General features: G+C 38.2%; 1 protein-coding gene and 1 long non-coding RNA gene across 4 annotated transcripts in view; one reads left to right on the top strand and one right to left on the bottom strand.

The window, feature by feature from the left end:
* LOC131921240 (uncharacterized) overlaps nucleotides 1-5568 on the bottom strand; it is a 35105-nt gene extending 29537 nt beyond the window's left edge. For both annotated transcript variants that reach the window (XR_009381907.1, XR_009381908.1), the window contains exon 1: nucleotides 5304-5568. This is a non-coding gene — a long non-coding RNA (uncharacterized LOC131921240). The remainder of the gene's footprint in view (nucleotides 1-5303) is intronic.
* Nucleotides 1-21570, top strand: part of LOC131921239 (cytochrome c oxidase subunit 7B, mitochondrial) — a 110392-nt gene that overhangs the window by 59643 nt on the left and 29179 nt on the right. The gene's annotated exons all lie outside the window — the stretch shown is intronic.

Below are 21570 nucleotides of genomic sequence, written 5' to 3'. Positions count from 1 at the left end.
TTGACATAGAAAAGGGGGAAGGATGAAGTACAATAATACTGAGTGTACACTTGAGTTTGCTTCTAGTGTTCCAATGGGGAGGTCATGACATGGAGGACTGGTAGGCTGGCATATGAACCCTGGTGTGGCCATTGACTGTTAACTGCACACAGATGCCCAAATCTCACTTCCTCATTAACAGTGATGTTAATAAATGTTTCTACTTTGAAAATTATTGTCAAAACAGAATAAAATTAATTATGCAAACACCTTACTCAAGATTAGAACAGACTGTTGGTGAATATTTAGTGAGTGTAACTTTCTAATTCTCATTTTCCATCCATGCACAGGTCACATGATGCAGGCTCTCATGAAGAGCAGTAACATATCATCAATAAGGCACTGAATTTACATAATTGAAGTGTGAATTTTACTTGCTTCTCTTCCATTATATTTCTTTTACCTTTCTTTTTCTTTATCTTCCATATAAGTTTCCCACTCTAGGTTGAGCAGCCTAATCAAAGCATTGAGCTAGGCCTGAACAATACTTTCTCCTCATATGCTAAAATTAAAGTGCATGATGGGGAATCTTAATATACCCCTGCTTCAAAAAACGATCTTAGATGTATACCCACAAATCATTTTCTAGGCTCACAAGTAGAATTTCAGTTAATTATCATGGCACTGCAGTTCCTACTTAGAACTTCACTGTCTCTAATTATATAGGACTAGTTCTAGTCCAAGTACAGCCCAGGTTACAATCAGTAACGTACGTAATTTTATCATGAGACCTTTAATGGGGGGATGTGAACACATGCCTGTTCAATCCAGAAAAGTCACTGAAGACAGAGCAAAGTAACTGTCCACTAAAGTCCAACTTGGTAAGCCAATGAGGATAATACCATTATAGATACTAAATGCCATGATATATTTTATTTTATTCATATATATTCAGGATTATAACAAATTTTCAGGATATCATGTTTGTATTAGGTAATTAAATCATACACTTGGTACATGTATTTGTATATTTATTTTACTCTTTGATGGATTGGATGAAGATGGGTGGAGGACATAGACAAAACCACTTCACTCATTGTCAGTAAGTTATTTTCAATAAGGTAGACTCAGAGTCTGAATTCACATAGAAAGTCTCAACAGCAACAAATCTCACTTTCTGTCCATGAATAAAAGAGAAAAGGAATATCCTCTTGTGCTGTGGGATGTTCTGTATGGCAAATGTGTTGCTAATTAGTCAATAAATAAAACACTGATTGGCCATTGGCTAGGCAGGAAGTGTAGGCAGGACAAGGAGGAGAATAAAGCTGGGAAGTGGAAGGCTAAGTCAGAGAGACACTGCCAGCCGCCACCATGACAAACAGCATGTGAAGATGCCGGTAAGCCACGAGCCATGTGGCAAGGCAAAGATTAATAGAAATGGATTAATTTAAGATATAAAAACAGTTAGTAAGAAGCCTGCCACGGCCATACAGTTTGTAACCAATATAAGTCTCTGTGTTTACTTGGTCGGGTCTGAGCCGCTGTGGGACTGGCAGGTGAGAGAGATTTGTCCTGACTGTGGGCCAGGCAGGAAAACTTAAGCTACAAATGGCGCCCAACGTGGGGCAAGAATTTCCACCTAAAACCTGAGAAAAGATTCTAAAACGGAGCTAAAAACAGCTTCCTAATTATCTCTCTCAAATAAGTGGCAGCTGCCAGTTTGAGCTCCTGGTGAGTTCCTAGCATGCGCGCTCGACCTGCAGTATGGCGGGAATGAAGCCTCTGCAAGTGGTACATTAAGCTGCATGGTGGATTTAGCCTTTGCTAGTACAAAACAAAAAAAGAGGTTTCTGGACTACACGCTGCTTGGATAAAAGCATAGACCCACAATAGCTCCCAGAGCTGGCGGGAAACGTAGCCATGTTGGGAAGCTGAGGTGGGCGGAGCCAGCAGCCACAGCTGCTGCAGGTTAAAGCAATAGATTCACAATAAGACAGATTCAGATGTAATAGTTTACAATGTGTGTAAAATATACGTAGGCTTAAAAGAGACAAAAAAGGTGATATATACGGTTATATAAACAAATAGTTTTAAAAAATAAAGTCTTTAAAGAGACAGTAAAATTAATATAAAAAATAAGCCATGTGAAGATGAATATTACACAGAGAATCTGGATTGTGTTGTCTTTGGGATTTTTAACTGCAGAAAAACATTTGATTGTAAAAACTGTTGAGTTATGCCAAAATGTATATTTTAAAGGTACCTTGACTTCAAAATTTGGATATAAGGATATGTTGCTTTGGAAAGGAGACTCTGTTTTTATTTCCACAGAAAGCCAGAGGCTATGCATTTGTTCAAGATTAAGATACATCAGGTTTGACCAGCCAAGACCCCCTGAAAGGTCTCTGATGACACCATGGCCCAGATGATCCAACATCCAGAATGGTTTGAAGGCATCTGGCTCAGACGATACAGCCTCATGGACTATTCCATAATTCTAAAATTTTCTTTGTTTCCCCATAAGATACAGCGCCCCCCTCCAGCAGGAAGTAGTAAGAGAAGCTACGCCCAAATTCCCAAATTATATGTAATTTTACTTTGTTAAGGTTAAAACTTTCCTTTTGGAAAAAAAAAAGGGGGGGGGAAGTGCTGTGGGATGTTCTATATGGCAAATGTGTTGCTAATTAGTCAATAAATAAAACACTGATTGGCCATTGGCTAGGCAGGAAGTGTAGGCGGGACAAGGAGGAGAATAAAGCTGGGAAGTGGAAGGCTAAGTCAGAGAGACACTGCCAGCCGCCACGATGACAAACAGCATGTGAAGATGCCGGTAAGCCACGAGCCATGTGGCAAGGTGTAGATTAATAGAAATGGATTAATTTAAGATATAAGAACAGTTAGTAAGAAGCCTGCCACGGCCATACAGTTTGTAACCAATATAAGTCTCTGTGTTTACTTGGTCGGGTCTGAGCGGCTGTGGGACTGGCAGGTGAGAGAGATTTGTCCTGACTGTGGGCCAGGCAGGAAAACTTAAGCTACACTCTTGTGGTTTGATAAACCTCTTAAAGTATTTGTTTTATACCTTTCCAAAATAGAAATAGAAATACAATAATATTTTTACTAGGCAAGCAATGTGTTACCTGCTAAAACAACTACTCTATTATATACTCTTTAGACATTAAAGAAACTAGATGTTCACAGAGCATTGCAGGATTCTCTGCAGCCCTGATAAGAACCCTCTACTCAAACAATACCATCCTGCAGAGATGACTGACAGATTAATAACACTGGTTGCTCTTACAGAGGATCTGTGTTTGATTCCCATGGAGGCTCCCAATTAACTATAACTCCAGTTCCATAGGATCTGTCACCATTTTCTGCCCTCTGTGAGCACCAGGCATGCAAGTGGTTCCTAAACATACATGCAGGCAAAACACTTGCACACATAAGCTAAATTAAAAATAGAAAAGACAATGTAATTTATTAACAAGTAGGATTATTAATTGTTACATTAAGGGGCATAATACCAGATATTGTCAGGGACAAGGATAGAATCTCTAGTTAGTGGAAAAATACAGACCCCCATAAGACAGGGAACTAGATCATCTTACAGTCAGGTTGCCTAGCAACAGGACATTGAGGCAGAGCCCTTGACCCTTTCACCCTGTAAACATCCTATGCAAACATCCTTAGCTTGCCCCACTTTATGCAGATGACAGCTTCTTGCTCCCCCGACCCTGCAGAAACTATATAAACCCTCTTGGAGAAAAATAAAGTTGCACCTTGATCAGAATCCAGACTTGGTGTGTTTCCTTGTATCTCCTGTCCCTATCATTCCGTCCTTAGGGTGGTCGAGAACCCGTTGAAGCCCTGCAGGCGGGGCAAGATATGACTGTGACGAGTTCTAAGTGCTGTTGATTCAATGTACATATAATATTTTTTAGTTGAAAATAATTACATTAAAGATACACTTAAAGAGGTATGTTATGGAACACTTCTCCATTATTTGCAGGTCAATTAATATTGACTTCAATATTAAGATTTAGCTAATAATGTTATATAGATTACTGTTTGCTTACTAAATGTTTTCATTTAATTTCTTCTTAAGTGTGCATTTGCCAGTTATTTGTTACAACAGGAGTGGTTATAAACAGTAAATTCAGTGTGTGCCAAAGTGATCACGTCAGTTACATGCCTCACCATAAAATAAAACTGCATGCATTGCCTCCATATTCACTGCTTATTTCAGAAGCCTGGAATTAGGGTCCATTTTTATAGGGGAGGTCAGTCTCATCATTTACTTGTCTGAGACATTGAACTCAGTTTTTGCTATGCCTGATTCATAATATTATATATCTCAGAGTACATTTACTATATTTTAAAGCCAACTTTGAATAATTTAGACAGTTACTATAAAATTAAATAGAATTTTATTCTCTTGATTTAGGTCCATATTCATTTTCTAAAGCAAGATGTAAGCAAAATGGCAGACTGGAATCTTCTCTCTGCTGACCCACAAAACAAACAATAGTCAGCTACATTTCAAACAAAATGACAAAATATCAAAAGGGTAAATGCAAGAGAAATGTGGAGATCTTGACTATAACTAAGGAGCAAGATTTATAAACAAAGAGGGTTAGACCTAAGATGAGATGATCATGTTATAAGAGCATTCAAGATGTTTTATGACAGATAGTTGGTGCCTTCCAATCTCTTTAAATATTTAGTCTTTACTTGAAATATCTAAGCATATTTCTTTTATTTTGTTGAGTTTTTAAAGTACCATCTAGTAGAAGTACAAAGGTATATTAGTAGATTAGGGATCATAGAATTTATAGACTTGGTAAAAATCAGTGAAGTGTTGTGGCCAAGGGGGCATTATGTGAAGCTGAATGTAGACCCTAACAATATAAAGAAGAGGAAAACAAAAGTTATATCAAAATATCAGCTAAACAATATTTTTTCAAATGGGTATAACTCTTGTATTTGCAATTTCTTATGTCTTTGTCTTCCCCCAGTGTTAACATTAGCAGTCCCATCAGCAAAATTAAATGTGAATGGTAGATAGAGATACCTAGTAGGATTGCAATGCAGATGAATAATAGATATGAAAAAGTTTGCACTAAACTGTATCATAGATTCTTTGATATGTGATATTCTTCAGTATTCTTGTGTATTTACACATATATTCACTTTCTATGTAGATCCTAGTCCTTGATTAGGGTAGATTGCTGATGTTTTATTAGCCCAAAGCTCATAAATAGCACAAGGGCATGATTTAGCAATGATAATGGCACTAGGGTAAGACTTAATTTTATCCTTACCTTTCTCTGTGAAAAACAGTATCTCTTAGAAGGTAGGAAAAACAAGTGAAAAAATCAGGAGTAATTGTGGCTAGTAAACTGAAACAATTATGAAAGTGACCAAATGAGATTCATGTGCTAAACTTTGATAAATAGTAAACAATTTTAGAGAAAAAATAGGAGACAATATAAGGATATGATTGTGTTGGACTGATGAGAATCTTTGAAAAACAACTGACGAATGAATTGGGCTATTTGGTGAGAAAGTGTGTAGCATGGCAACCGTAGCATAGTAACTGGGCTAGTGAAAAGAAGCCAGAATTTCAACAATAATGAATACATTTTTTACTGTAAATATAACTATTTTTACTGGCAACCATGCTCTAGACTGTAACATGATTATATTCCCCGTGTTTTCTAAGGTGTAATTATGTTTTTCTAGCTTGTGCTGGTAAGGGATAGAGAATGAAGAAATTAAATAAAAAAAGCTTCAAATTATTGAGACCTTAATTTAGAAGCTTTGCCAAAATTGTTAGAATATCAGAATCCATCAAATTGTAAGCTTCTATATGGCTATTGGAAAATTCCTCTAAGAGTAAAATGAGGAATTATTTTCTCTAGAGCAAAAACGAAGTTGTTTGCCATAGATACTGGTTGCTAAGGAACTTTGTGGAATATCTTATAGATCATCTGCATTATATTCATCCTATGCCTGTGGGAAGAGAAGGTGGGGCTTAGTCAGGTACCTTTTAACTCAAAAAAAAACATGTCCTAAAAGCTTAGTGAGGAGTCTGCCAGTGAATTCTCCTCACAGTTTCATAGCAGAAGCTCTTCAGCTCTTCCATCTCTGGCCTTCCAGTAGCATCACTGTGGGGAGTTGTAGGGATGATTTAAGCAAGTCTTACACTCTTCCACTGTCCTTTCTTTTTTATTAATTTTTTTATTTATTTTACATACCAACCAGTTTCCCCTCTCTCCTTTCCTCCCTTTCCCTCCCCCCACCTCTTTTCTACCCTCTCCTCATCCACTCCTCAGAAAGGGTAAAGTCTCCCATGGGAGACAATAAAGCATGTTTTACCAAGTTGAGGCAGGACCAACCCCCCCACCCCCCACCCCACCCCTGCATCAAGGCTGAGCAAGGCATCCCATTATAGGGAATAGGTTCCAAAAAGCCAGTTCATGTGCTAGAGACAGATCCTAGTCCCACTGTTAGGGCCTCATAAACAGACCAAACTACACAACTGTCACCCCCATGCAAGGGCCTGGGTCAACTCCATGCAGGCTCCCTAGCTGTTAGTCTAGAGTCCTTGAGCTCCCATGAGCTTGCTTGGGTCAGCTAGCTCTGTGGGTTTCCAGGTCATGATCTTGACCCCTCCTTGCTTATATAATCCCTCCTCCCTCTCTTCAACTGGCCTCCTAGAGCTCAGCCCAGTGCTTGGCTGTGGATCTCTGCGTCTGCTTCCATTATTCACTGGATGGAGTTTCTATGATGACAATTAGGGTAGTCACCAATTTGATCACAGGGGAGGGCCTGTTTAGGTACCCTCTTCACTATTGCTAGGAGTCATAGCTGGGGTCATCTTTGTGGATTCCTGGGAGTTTCCCTGGCACCAGTTTCTCCCTAACCCCATAATGCCCCCCTCTATCACGGTATCTCTTTTGTTGCTTTCCCTCTCTGTCCCTCCCCCAACTCGACCAACCCAATCCCTCATGTTCCCATCCCTCATCCCCTCCTCTCTACCCCAAACCACTTCCCCCACTTTACCCTGTAGATCTTATCTATTCCCCTTTCCCAGGACTGTCCACGCATATCCCTTTTAGGGTCCTCCTTGTTACCTAGTTTCTCTAGGGCTGTGGATTGTAGCCTGGTTATACTATTTGGGGCTTTGGCTTATAGCCTCCTCAGACATTTTTTAGTAAATAACCCAAGCACGAAACACTTGGACACATGTGTGAACCTGATTTTGTGCTTCTGCTGTATTCAGAAACTTTGGAAAACTGACTCAAAACAGGAATTCCTTCAATAGACTGCAGCAGCATACCTGCCACTTTTCCTTTGTCAAGTGAATAAGCGCAGTGCAGCTGATGGATGGTTATCTGACTTCATATTAGAAATGTGTGCTACAAGAAAAGCAATGTTAAGAATACCATGAAATTCTTTGTCATACACAATTTACCAAACATTCCATTGACATTACCTGAAAGGCACCATAGACCTGCCTACATAAAAGTTCTTGCCAGGCTGAGAGAGACTTCCCAAAGTGCTGAAAGAACCTACCTGACCTGATTTCCTTGTTTTGTCTTACAAATTCCTTCCCTCCAGTGCATTCATCCTAAACCACAACATAGCTCACAAGAGAGTCTTTTGGAATCTTGTAGCTATACCCACTGTGTACATGTGATTAGAATGCAAACCACCCATCTAAATGCATTTTAGAGGCACTGTTAGGTTGGATGGCATCTGTCAATTGAGAGATGGTCTTTGCCCTATTAACACTGTACCTGGAACTTATTTTCTGTTATTTCTGCTTTAGGAAGTGAGATGGGGTCTTATGTAGCCAAAGCTAGCCTTGAACTTCTATTTGAACATCCACCTCAAAACTGTTGAAATTTCCAGTGTGCGTCACCATGCTTAGACCACATTCAGAATATGTTAAAGTTTGTATCAGCCTCTTGGTCACTGTCAAAATATTCCATACTCTGTTAAAAAGCTGCATGGTAGATCAGAGGCAATAAAAAAAGGTACTAAGTTTGGACCCTTTTTAGTACTTCCAGGCCTAAACTTTTATGACAGTTTTATTGTATCAAATCTCTCATGAAACCATAGTTTTCTGCAGGCCAGGAGAGAGATGGCAGTGGATTAGGTGAGGCCATGGTCATTTGGACCACTACTTCATGGAGCTTACTTTTGCCTTTAAGGCTTACTTTAGCTGTGATCACCTGCATACTACTTTGATGATGGAATGTTCTGTGACTGCCAGTTTTATGTTTGGTGGGTTAGCGGCTACCCACTTGGTAACAGACAATGGAGTCTGTGTAGCAGCACAGTGAGAGACAGGGACAGTCAGACAGACAGACAGACAGACAGACAGACACACACACACACACACAGAGAGAGAGAGAGAGAGAGAGAGAGAGAGAGAGAGAGAGAGAGAGAGAGAGAAAGCAAGTTCATGAACCCAGCAATTAAGAGCACTGGTTGCTTTTGCAGAAAACCTGGGTTTGATTCCTAGCACCCACATAACAGCTCACAACCATCTGTAACTACAGCTCTACACAATCTATTACCCACCTAAGACCTCTGAAGGCACCAGGAATATATGTGGTGCACACACATACATGTGGGCAAATCTTTCATCAGCATAAAATAAAGCATCCTCTTTGGCTCTATATGTATTTGAGCTATACTTTGTTTCAGTGGTATATGTTAAACCAGAATTTAAAAATTAGTGAAAGAAGGCTGGTGAGTTGGGTCAGCAGGTAAAAGTTGCTTGTTTCCCAAGCCTGATGTCTAAGTTCAGCCATAGAATCCACATGATAGAAGCAGAGAACTATCTCTTTCAAATTGTCCTCTGACCTCCACACACCTGCGATGGTGTATCAGTACATGCATGTGCGCACAAATAAATATAATGAAAAAGAAAAATTCCATCTTTCCCTGTAGCATGAAGTGCAGACTTGAGAAAATGCCAAAGATATACTGAATCCAAACCAGGACACTTGGGCAAGAGGTCTGGCAGTGACAGACTCTCCTACTCCTTCGGTTTACGTGGGAAGAAATGCTTGGATGGGAGTACAGCTATTTTCTATATGGGTTTGTTTTCCCAGAGAAAGCCTTAAGCATATACTACTTTCTTAATAGAACTTTCTTAATAGAACTACTTTCTTAAATGCCCAGGAAGAAGACAGTATGGGTTTCGCTGCTAGCTATATTGAACTTAGTGTCAGAAAACTTAGCTGCTCTCCACCCTTGATCATGGAATCCTATAGTTCTCCCTGCAACTTTTGTTTGGGATCACAACTCAGTAAATGCAAAGCAGATCCAAGGAAATTCTAAAGTTATTTATCAAAAAGATGGTTGTAATGTAATGTTAATGAGATAGATAGAAATGCCAAACCCAGTATAGATTCACCTAAAAACTTACATAAAGTCAATCATTTTTCTTCAAAATAACATTATTTACTTATATTAGAATTATAGCATGTCATGTGCCTTTTCTGATACTATTTCCAGTTAAAAATCTGGGTAAATGGTACAAAGAATTATTACAATTGCAGGTGTAAGTTAGGCATAAAAACTTTTATGAGATGAAGTTCACAATGAAATTTCTTATTTACTGGGTAAAGAGGAAGTAGGAAATGTGGTAATAAGCCTAGGATTTAACTCTTCAGTAATACATTTTTTAAAAAAACATTATTTATATTAGATCATGATTATATTTTAAAATTCTGAGATGTGCCACCTACGTTGAAATTTCTTAATGCTATGAGAATAAACTTTAATTGTATCTATAAAACCAATTCCCCTTAAAAGTATAACTCTGATACTTTATAGCAGTAGGTTCAGGCTTTCTAGATATGGAAGAGATAAAATAATTTTTAAAAAGCCCCCAATCCCGAACATTCTTCTTTGCTCAGATAGCTTGAATTCCAAAGTTTAAAGACTTAAAAATGAAACTTCAGTGGTTTATTTGGATAAAAATCCATTTCTTTTCCCTGTGGATCAGTTGAAATATATAATCTTGTTTCCTCTTATTTCATCCCCCTCCCCCAGTGATTCAGGGCATGGCTAATATCACAAATGGTGGTGACCTATCAGAAATTTTAGAGTTCTGTGGTAGCTAGTGGTCATAGGTCAGTGAATTCGAAAACTCAGAAAAGAACTTCTGAGTTTACTAAATACTTCACTAAACAAATACCTTTAACATTAGTAGACAGAATTTCTTAACATGTGGCTTTTGCTTTGGAATTCTTTATTTCTCCCTTCCTTTCTTTCTTTCTTTTGTGATGGCTGTTTTAATTTTTCAGTAGCATAGGGGCAAGGAGGCCCAGTTTTGATCTGTTCTCGTGGGATTTCGAAGCTTTTTTACTTGTTTATCTTGAGCTTTCCTGTATTTTGGTCTCATTTGTTGGAATTACAGGCAGTTGAGTAGTCAAAGGAGAAAAAAAAGAGAGAAAAGAAAATAGCACTGATAATTCTTACATGAGCTGATAAACCTCCCAATGTTTAAGTGCCAACTGGATTCACTGACCATGAAATGAACTCTTATAAAGTTTTCCTTCTACATCTTCAGCTTCACTTTGTTATGCTGTAAAAGAATTTGCCTCAGTTTATGAAGAATCAAAAAGAAGTACGAAGAACATACCAGTGATAACTTAGGAGTTATATCAGGAAATAGAACAGGCAGGTACTTGGAGAAAATTCAGCTGTGTCAGCATAGTGCTTTTTGAAATGGTAGTCTCCACATCCAAGTTTCACTGTATTCGTGAGTCTAAGTAATTTTGTTCTATGAATCGTTGATGATCTGGTTGTATCAATGAGATGATAATATTGTTATTCATGATTTAGTATTACTTTTCAGCATTTTAAACTGAAAATTATATTAGTTTATCATTACATTTGTTTTAATCATAATTAGTTTTGTAACATTTTAGAAGAAAATATTTCATGTATAATATACAAATAAATATATATAATACCTAAAGAAAATATGTATACACACACACACACATATATATATAATAAATCATATAAATACAGCCTACTTAATCCATTTAGTATTTCTTATATATATGCTTTCAGAGTATCCAGGCTGATCCTTGGGAAAAGTACTTCTACTCTCAGCATTCCTGGAGTTGTGTGTGTGTGTGTGTGTGTGTGTGTGTGTGTGTGTACAAAAATTATACAAAAGAGACAATTATTTCCAGAGTAAGCAGGGATGGGAACCAGTCATCTGAAAGAAACTGAATGAGGGAGAAAATACACACTTTAGATGGTAGAATGACATAGATGGTAGGAACCGGATAAGTAAAAGCCTTAAAAGTTTGCATAGATTAGAGGAAATAGCCAAAAACATGGAAAATATCATCAGTGTAGGGGGGAATACATATCCAGTTGGCCTGGAGTTTTATAAGGTCAGGCTGAGCAGGTGATGAGATGTTTGTATATCAAGACACTGTCAGACTCACCTTTTGGAATTCTCATCTCAAATATTTTCTCCCCAGTAAAGTCTCTCCTGCATCCTACATACAGTGTTTTTTAGTATGTTTTTGTTTTCAGTACTTAAATTGCACTTTTACTTTCAAATTAAATTCAGCCAATACTACGTGTTCACCATAAGCCAAGTATTTTGCTGAGGCTAGAAATATACTTATAGATAGGGCATATAATAGATGTCCTTATGACATGTTGAGTTATAGTTAATGTCTTCAAGTATACAAATGAACTATGAAAACACTATTAGTCACTAATCTCTAAGTGAATCCAGTTAGGGCTATTAAACAGCATTCTCCAGTGATGCCAAGAAATTCCTCTTTACTTTCCCACTCCTTCCTTAGGTGACAGAGTGAGACTTTGAAGTGCTCTGAAGCTGTAGTGACAGGCCTCCCAACCCGTCCTGTGATAACTGAACTGCCTGCCCCCTACTCTGTGTACTTGAGTGTTATTTACATTTCACACATCATTTCTCTTGAAATTGCTATTATCAAAAGGAAGAATGGGTAAAAGTTGTTGGTGGGAGTAAGGAGAAAGAGGAACTCTGGTATACTGATGGTGAACTATAGATTGATACGACAGTTGTAGAAAACAGCATGGGGGTACCTAGAGAATTTAAAAATAGAATTTCCGTATAACCCAGCAGTTTCTTTTCTGGCTATCTACTCAAGGGAAACAAAGCACCACCTTACTAAAAATATCTGCCCCCTTCCCTATGCATCACAGCGTTCTTTGCAATAACCAGGATAAGGAAACCATCTAAGTGTCTGGATGAAGGGATAAAGAAATTATGTTCTTATGGAATTCTGAAAGCTTCTTTATTGTATCTGAACAGTGCTTACAAAGTAGAAGGCTGTCTTCTGACAAGAGCCCTCCACTGAATTCCTAAGGTGAAGATTTTGCCTCATTGGTTATTCTATTAGGTGCAATAACAGATGCTAAAAATAATAGCAGATACTTTAATGCTGATAGCACTAATTGATATATCAAATTATTCAGTGGATCACCAGCTGATGTGATTAAATATGCAAGGCATAAGCTATATTTAAAAATGTCTCCTGCTTCTATATGCTTCATCTCATGCATTAGCATTAAATGCTTATTTTTTAATTTGAGAGTAACATAGAGAAAACATTTAAGTAGGTCACTCATAATTGAATTTGATATACAGTGTTTATTTTTCTTGTTCTAGGAACATCTTGGTTGAATGGTTGTAAAAAATAATGAAATTGAAAATCTGCATAAATTTATGTGCAATGCAGCATTGCTGGGAGAAAATACTGATAACAAAAATTTGCAACATAAACTGGTTTTTTTTACAATGCATATTATTACTGTATTTTGAGAAAGGCAAATTAATGACTGTAGTGAGATATTTGTATAGTATTTCTCCTTTTAGAAGAAATGTGAACAGAAACGTTGGTGTGAAATATTACTGCTGTGATCATATAGCCTTTAGAAGGAATCCTAACATTTTTGAAGTAACTTACAAAATTTAACTTTATTATTGTAATTTTTTTTTATACCCTCACTCCTCTACCAATCCTAATTACAGAGAAATCCCCTGTGTCCTTATGGAGGAAGAGATCATTTTATGCCATAATGACAGTTGTGTTAAAAATGAGCGGGTGGTGGTAGTAAAAGATCACAATTACTAAGTTATTTGTTTTGAATTTCATTATTTTTATTTTATATGTATACGTGCTTTGCCTGCGTCTGTGACTATTGGAGCACATGTGTGCCTGCTCTTGCAGAGACCAGAGGACATTGGATTCTCCTGGAATTCAAGTTCCAGATGGTTGTGAATCACTGTCAACTCTAGGAATCAAACCTGGGTCCTCTGGAGAGCAGCAAGAGCTCTTAATCGCTGAGCTAACTCTCTAGCTCCACATTTGTTGAATTCTTATTATATATCAGACAAAACGTAAGTATAGGAAAAAGAAAAAAGTGGAAATGCTTTCATAGAACTCATATATTTGAGGGACAAAAATAGATACATCATTTAATTTCTTTCAACCTTACAAAGTAAATTCTGGCGTCATGTCCCTCTGTTAAGGAAGAAATGTTAACATGGAGAAATTTAATATTTGCCTGAAGTCACATGGCTATTTACACCTTGTAATGTGTAGCTCTACCATGGTACTCTGCTTTTCGGTTGTAAAGGTTTATGCATTTCTTAGAAAAACCGGGTTTAGTCCCTATTTCTCTGGGAGACTAGTGCCTACATTTGTTTCCAGGATTCCTTTAATTTTTGTTAAGTTAATGGCCTCATACTGGTAATTTTTTTTCCTACTGGATAATCCCAAAATCATAGAGAATATACATGACCTCATTTCTCTTTACTGATCAGTTCATATTTGTTCTGATTCATTCTCCCCACTTCCCATCCTCTTCTGTCCTCCCCTTTATCTTTCCCTCTCCCCACCATTTCTTCTCTCCTGTCATACCATTTCTTTTATGAAACTGTTCAAACTTTTGTACTCTTTCTGCTTTAGGCAAAATGTCCCTTGTCCAGCTCTAAAGGTTTCTGTACTACTGTTACTGGAGTGCGTTCTTTGGCCAACTTAACTGGTTATTGACTATCTTTTCCTTCCAATTCCTTCTTTGTCTCCCCATTGATTTTTCATGCATTTTTCTGTTTCACTGGTAGCCTCTTCCGATCCCGCTGGCAGCAGGTTCTCATTTACTCATCATTTTAGTAACTGAATGATATAGTATTTTTTTTTTTCATTTTTCTTTCTGTACTGACTTGTTTGATGAACCCATCTGGTCCTGGGAATTTAAATACAAATAAGTAAATTGTATTATTTTTTCTCACACATTCCCTGTATTCCTGAAACAGCATTGTGAATTCTTTTTCTTGTAGTATGCCTAGCATTCTTGCTCTGTTTCTGGTTTGAGCATAGAATTTACTAGATTTGGCTAATAAAATGTCAAGTTCCAGTTTCTTTATCCCAGTTCCTTCTGCTTTTACATTTATCTTTTTTTTTTTCCACTGAGCAGTCAGTGTGGAATGTAGATTCTAATTGTCATCTATTCCTCCGCTCATTACTTAACAGTGATTTCTTAGTGGGCATCAGAGTCTATTTTGGCTGTTGTAACAAAATATGTCCTTGTTTAAAGACAGCTCTCTTTGTGCTATCTTTACATAGCGAAGGACCAAGGTCTTGTAGGATTCCTTTTGTAAGAGTACCAATCTTATTTGTATAATGCCTCTTGTTCACTTTTTTTTTCCAGAAGCATATTGAGTGCTGAGGTTTCAACTTAGCTTTTGAGAGGAGCGGCATACACATTCCATCTGTGGCACCTAGAACAAAATTGTTCTATAGCAATTAATTCTTTTTTATACCTCGTCTATATCTTCTCTAAATTCTACCTACATACTTTGTTCACTGTTCTTCCAACTGCACTGGACTCTGATTTGGAGATACATAGAGCCTACTCTGCTCTAAACATTTTGTACTCTGCTTGAACACTTTTCTCCAGACAGCCAAGTGGTCGACTCTGTCGTGCCCTATACATTCCATATTTTCAGAGAGGTTTTTCTTTTTCTTTTTTTTGTTTTAACTTTTTTTTTCATTAAGAATTTTTTATTCATTTTTACATACCAATCACAGATCCTCCTCTCCTCCCTCCTCTTGCCCCTTCAGCCTTCCTCCCTCAACACATCCCCCATTCCCTCCTCTGAAAAGACAAGGCCTCCCATGGGGAGTCAGCAAAGCCTGACATATTTAGTTGAGGCAGGCCCAAGCTCTTCCCCCTGCATCAAGGCTGTGCAAGGCATTCCATCATAGATAATCGGCTTCAGAAAGCCAGCTCATGCACCAGGGATGGATCCTAATCCCACTACCAGGGGTGCCCTCAAGCAGAATAAGCTACGCAACTGTCTTGCTTATGCAGAGGGCCTAGTCCGGTCCCATGGAGACTGCAAGCTGTTGGTCTAAAGTTAATAAGTTCTCACCAGCTTGGCCTATCTGTCTCCGTAGGTTTCTCCATCATAATCTTGATGCCTCTTGTTCGTAGAATTTCTCTTCCCTCTCCTGGACTGGACTCCCCAAGCTTGGCCTGGTGCCGCATCCGCTCCCATCAGTCACTGGACAAAGGCTCTATGATAACAGTTAGAGTATTCACAATCTGATTACCAGTGTAGGCCACCTCAGGCACCCTCTCCACTATTGCTAGCAGTCTAAGCTGGGGTCATCCTTGTGGATTCCTGGGAACTTTCCTAGCACCTGGTTTCTCCCTATCCCCATGATGTCTCCCTCTGTCATGGTATTTCTTTATTGCTCTCCCACTCCATCCTTGTTCTAGCTCGACCATCCCGTTCCTTTATGTTCTCATCCCCCATCCCCTACCCTCTATTGCCCTCCCTCACCCCCTGTTTACTTGTGGAGATCTCATCTATATCCCTTTTCCAGGGCAATCCATGTGTCCCTCATAGGGTCCTCCTTGTTAGCTAGCTTCTCTGGAGCTGTGGGTTGTAGTCTGGTTATACTTTGCTTTACATCTAGTACCCACTTATGAGTGAGTACATACCATGTTTATGTTTCTGAGTCTGGGTTACCTCATTCAGGATGATGTTTTCTAGTTCCATCTATTTGCCTGCAAATTTCATGATGTCATTTTTTTTTTTTTACTGCTGAGTAGTATTCCATTGTGTATATGTACCACATTTTCTTTATTCATTCTTCAGTTGAGGGATATCTAGGCTGTTTCCAGGTTCTGGCTATTGTAAATAATGCTGCTATAAACATAGTTGAATATGTGTCCTTGTGGTATGATTGAGTAATTCCTTGGGTATATGCCCAAAAGTGGTATCATTGGATTTTGAGGTAGATTGATTCCCAGTTTTCTGAAAAACCTCCATACTGATTTCCAAAGTAGCTGTACAAAGTTTGCGCTCCCACCCACAATAGAGGAGTGTTCCCCTTGCTCCACATCCCAGAGAGGTGTTTCTTAAACACTGTATTCCAAACTATACAGACTTCTTAATATCTTCATGCCCATTCACCTTTGTTTTTGTTTATAGCATTTACTGCTTTTGTTATAGGAGTTATTTTGGCAACTGAAGCAATTAAAAAAATAGGCTAGGGAACAGAATTCTTAATACAAGAATGAAAAATTGCAAAGACACACCTCAAAAAGTGTTTCTCATCTTTAGCCAATAGGGAAATGCAAATTAAAATAATTTTGAGATTTCATCTTACTCTGGTAATAATGTCTAAGATCAATAAACCAACTGACAACAAATGCTGGTGAGGTTGTGCTGAAAGAAGCACTCTCATTCACTGTTGGTGGAAATGTAAATTGATACACCTCCTCCTCTGGGAACCAGTATTGGACAAACTCAAAAACTAAAAATAATTCTAGCAGATGATTCAGCTATATCACTCTTTGGTATATGCCCAAAGAATTTGCCATACTAATACACAGATTTTTTTTTTCAGTAATGTTCATAGGTGTTGTATTTATAATAGCCAGGAAATAGAAACAACCTAAATGTCCTTCAGTAGATGAATGGATAATGAACATGTGGTACACATACACAATGCAATACTATTGCTGTAAAGAAAAATGAAATCATGAAATTTTCAGATAAATCAATGTTTCTAGAAAGGATTATATTAAATGAGGTTACCCAGTCCTAGAATTTTCTTTACAAATATAATTTGTGTGTGTGTGTGTATGTGTGTTTGTACACGAGTGTGCGTGTATGTATATACGTATACCTAATGAGTATATGTGTGTTTGTGTGTGTACATTCATATATGTACGTGTATATATGTATATATTTGCATATGTGTATATGTATGCAAACCAAGACCATGGTTTTATATTTAAAAGATTTTTTTACTGATCACTCATAAATATCAGAATCGAGTATAATTGCTCTATGATGAAATGTAAGTTGAAAAAGTATGAATTTCCTATGGTGAATACTTTGCTGTTTGAAATATCACATGAAAATTCTATTAATGGCAAATTTTTGTGGGGAGGGAGTTTCCTGCCTTGCCGGTACTGTAAGAATAGCCTTTTACTATTTGCTACCTAACCCTCTTTGCCTCATGCTTTCTAGAACTAATGATACAGACGTTTCAACATGTCTGTAATGTTTGTTGTTAGCAGTGGACTGTAAGTTCCTTGGGATCAAGAAGTAGGTCATGTTTCCTCATGCATCTCCATGTTACCAGAGAGATCCTAGTACAAGTTAAGTTTTATGTTTTGATGAATGATCAATTAAATAATTCTGTTTTCAGACTGTCCTAAGTATTGGTTTCTCACCTTTTGACAGGGACTTAGTATTTGTATTTGTTTTCTAGTTTGAGGCTTCTTTGAAGATCACAGGTCACAGAAATGTCACTAGCTCCCAGGGAAGTCTGTTTCTTTATAGGATACCTTTAATCCTTGTAATCTCTCTTCCCCCCCCCCCCAAGGCACAGAATGCAGACTTAAATAAATCATTAAAACAAGGAGAAGTGATCAGATCTGTTGAACTTGGGCATTGTTGAACTTCATTTAGTATCCTTTGAGAAACAATAAATAATGAAAGAATCGGAGCATAGCCTGCTGTTGTTACATATTTTACTTAAGAAGTGGAGAAAAGAGGTTATTCAGAAGTTTCACATCATACATCTATACATCATGCTGGGGTTTGTTCATTGCAGGATGACCCACTTAGATGCAAGCATCTAAACAGCGTATTTATCACCAATTTGTAAAAGATTATGCTAATAGAAGTAGTGCACAGTATACTTCAGGGAGATGTAAAGTAATAAAAAGTAGGCATTCTCTTTTCCACTGAGAAAGACTTAGAATCTTCCTGAGGCAAAACGATGCTCTGCATCTGCACTAGAAGCTTGAACTGCACAGAGATTATTCTGTTTGCAGTGTGTGACTACTTCAAATATATGATTTTTATAATTACTAAAGGTGATATTCATACTTTTCTATTTGAAATAATATTAAAGATTGTGACTAGAAAAAATCTACACTTGCTGTTTATGTTAAAGCATCATCCTGTAGTACCTAAAATGTCTGTGACTGAAGTAATTAGGTAAACTTAATTATTTCCTGACATTTAAGACTGCATTCTATGTTCTAAATTTAAAACACAGCAGCAGCAACAACAACAAAAAAATCTCACTGTATTCAATATGTAATTTGATTTGCAGATGTCTTCTTACAAGACATGGGTGCTCTCAATACTAACTAAAGGAGGAACTAGCAATAGACTGTTTTGTGGCTTACCACTGGGTTTGGAGATGAGTGTTTGGTCACCTTAAGCTTAAACAACCCTGAAGAATCCAAGAGCAGTTCATTGTTCTGTTCAGTGCCCCAGCCAGTTTTTTATCCTTCTCACCTGTATTGAAATATAATTAACAAATATAAATTACTTATACATAAAGTCTGTATCATGTTTTGATGTATATGCATAGAGACATTATAAAATAATTGCCATTGTCTAGATAATTAGCATATTCATGAGAGTCTTTACCATTCTCATTTGCATGTGATGACAAAATTTAAGGTCTATAATTAGAAAATTTTTGTATATAGTACAGGCCTATTACTCAGTTCTTATGCTATACATTTGCACTCTGGAACTTAGCCTTTATGACTAAAACTGTATTCTTTTTTTTTTTTTTTAATTTTTATTTTGCAATACAATTCAGTTCTACATTTCAGCCATGGATTTCCTTGTTTTCCCCCCTCCGGCCCCCCTTACCTTCTCCCCAGCCCACCTCCCATTCCCACCTCTTCCAGGGCAAAGCCTCCCCTAAGAACTGAGATCAACCTGGTAGACTCAGTCCAGGTAGGTCCAGGCCCCTCCTCCCAGGCCGAGCCAAGCGACCCTGCCTAGGCCCCAGGTTTCAAACAGCCAACTCATGCAATGAGCACAGGACCCGGTCCCACTGCCTGGATGCCTCCCAAACAGATCAAGCCAATCAACTGTCTCACCCATTCAGAGGGCCTGATCCAGTTGGTGACCCCACAGCCATTGGTTCATAGTTCGTGTGTTTCCATTTGTTTGGCTATTTGTCCCTGTGCTTTATCCAACCTTGATCTCAACAATTCTCATTCATATAAACCCTCCTCATTTTCGCTAATTAGACTCCCAGAGATCCACCCGGGGCCTAGCCATGGATCTCTGCATCCAGATCCCTCAGTAGTTGGATGGGGTTTCTAGCACGACAATTAGGGTGTTTGGCCATCCCATCACCAGAGTAGGTCAGTTCGGGCTGTATCTCGACCATTGCCAATAGTCTGTTGTGGGGGTATCTTTGTGGATTTCTGTGGGCCTCTCTAGCACTTTGCTTCTTCCTATTCTCATGTGGTCTTCATTTACCATGGTCTCCTATTCCTTGTTCTCCCTCTCTGTTGTTGATCCAGCTGGGATCTCCCGCTCCCCCAAGCTCTCTTTCCCTCGACCCTTGCCCTTCATTACCCCCACTCTTGTCCAGGCTGTTCATGTAGATCTCTTCCATTTCTCCGTCATTGGGCGATCCCCATGTCTTTCTTGGGGTCCTGTTTTCCAGGAAGCCTCCCTGGTGATGTGAGTAGCAGTCCAGTCATCCTTTTTCCTATGAGTGAGTACATACCATGTTTGTCTTTCTGAGTCTGGGTTACCTCACTCAGGATGATTTTTTCTAGATCCATTCATTTGTCTGCAAACCTCATGATGTCATTGTTTTTCTCTGCTGAGTAGTATTCCATTGTGTATATGTACCACATTTTGTTTATCCATTCTTTAGTTGAAAGTTGAAGGGCATCTAGGTTGTTTCCATGTTCTGGCTATTACAAACAATGCTGATATGAACATAGCTGAACAAGTGCTCTTGTGGTGTGGTTGAGCATTCCTTGGGTATATGCCCAAGAGTGGTGTAGCTGGATCTTGGGGGAGATGGATTCCCAATTTTCTAAGAAAGCTCCATATTGATTTCCAAAGTGGTTGTACAAGCTTGCATTCCCACCAGCAGTGGAGGAGAGTTCCCCTAGCTCCACATCCTCTCCAGCATAAGGTGTCTTCAGTGTTTTTGATCTTAGCCATTCTGACAGGCGTAAGGTGGTATCTCCGAGTTGTAAAACTGTATTCTTAAATCATCGTTGTTCCCTTTCCACACATTAAGGCCCTGGGAAAATACTGCTATATTCTCTGCTTCTATAGCTTTCATAATTTTAGATATCATATTTAAGTAAGATTATAAAATTCCTTTGTCCTGTGTTTAGCTTTTTGACCTTACAGTACCCTTCAGTTTTGTGTTACAAATTTCTGATGTTTTATGGCAGAAACATACTTCATTGTGGTGATGGTGGTGGTGGTGGTAGTGTGGTAGTAGTAGTATGTGTGCATACTTTTTATTCTTTATGCTTGTGTATTAATTTGAAAACAGATAAGTTAGTTATACTCATTGTGAAAAATGCTGCACTTGGACAGTATTTAGACATGTCTCCAAGTTATTTATTTCACTTTCTTTATACTCATGCTGAGGTACAATTGCTGTTTCATATGGTAGTTCTGTTCTTAATGATTTCAGAATCTCTCATAATGTTTTCTACACCAATTTACGTTTGTACCAACAGTATGCAAATGTGTCCTTTTCTCTTGTCCTTTTGATAATAGTCATCCTAATGGGAATGTGGTAATATCTCGCTGTGATTTTGAGTTGAATTTCCCCTGATGATTATTGCTTTTTGAGCATTTTCAAAATATATTTCTTGGACATTTATAGTGTAGATCTGAAGAATATACAAAGGATGTGCCATGTATGCTTGGCTGTCAGCTTGTCCTGCTGTTGGAAGATACTAGAACATTTTTAAGGAGATGAGTTCTAACAAAGAGGGCAGGTTATTAGGGGAGGACTTAAAGGGGAGTCTTATTTTGTATTCTTCCATAGGCCATCAGTGAGTGACTTTGCTACACCATAGACTCCCTTTATTATGTTTCATCTCACTGTATGCCCCAAAAGAATAGAGCCAGTTGGTCATGGCCTAAACCGCTGAAACAGGTGACTTAACACCGAACACCAATAAGCCTTTCTTCCTTTGTAAAGTTGACTTTCTCAAGTGCTTTGT

This window comes from Peromyscus eremicus, chromosome 10 (genome assembly GCF_949786415.1).
Source record: "Peromyscus eremicus chromosome 10, PerEre_H2_v1, whole genome shotgun sequence".
Lineage (NCBI taxonomy): Eukaryota > Metazoa > Chordata > Mammalia > Rodentia > Cricetidae > Peromyscus > Peromyscus eremicus.
Note: the sequence above shows the minus strand (reverse complement) of the source record. Positions and strands in the feature narration are given on the sequence as shown.